At 31.4% G+C, this 296-nt stretch overlaps 1 protein-coding gene across 1 annotated transcript in view; it reads left to right on the top strand.

Moving 5' to 3' along the window:
- Window positions 1-296, top strand: part of LOC119590716 (protein D2-like) — a gene marked incomplete in the record, with an annotated part of 10947 nt that continues 10651 nt past the window's right edge. The window contains 1 exon segment of the mRNA XM_037939405.1: window positions 1-141.

The raw sequence follows: 296 nt of genomic DNA, 5'->3' as shown, positions 1-296 counted from the left end.
CGTTTGTTACAGAACACTATTGAAGCATGAGGTTTTTTTACAGCCTAGGCAGGGAACATAAGGTTCGCTGGACATTGAATGAGTGTAAGACTCGCTTAACAAGGAACTAGTATAGGAGGGCTCGGAAAATAATAATATTTGGTGAGTTGAAATACTTGCAAAATTATTTGATGTTGATACTGACTTTCTTTTCTTTAAGTGTTGTCAACTTGTTAATTATAAACATGTATTACATTTTCATATATTCATTTGTTTATTCCTTGATGTAACTAACTGAATAATTTATTTGTTTTGTG

The sequence above is a fragment of the Penaeus monodon genome, chromosome 27 (assembly GCF_015228065.2).
Source record: "Penaeus monodon isolate SGIC_2016 chromosome 27, NSTDA_Pmon_1, whole genome shotgun sequence".
Classification (NCBI taxonomy): domain Eukaryota; kingdom Metazoa; phylum Arthropoda; class Malacostraca; order Decapoda; family Penaeidae; genus Penaeus; species Penaeus monodon.
The sequence above is the reverse complement of the archived record's forward strand: the minus strand, read 5'-3'. Positions and strand labels throughout refer to the sequence as shown.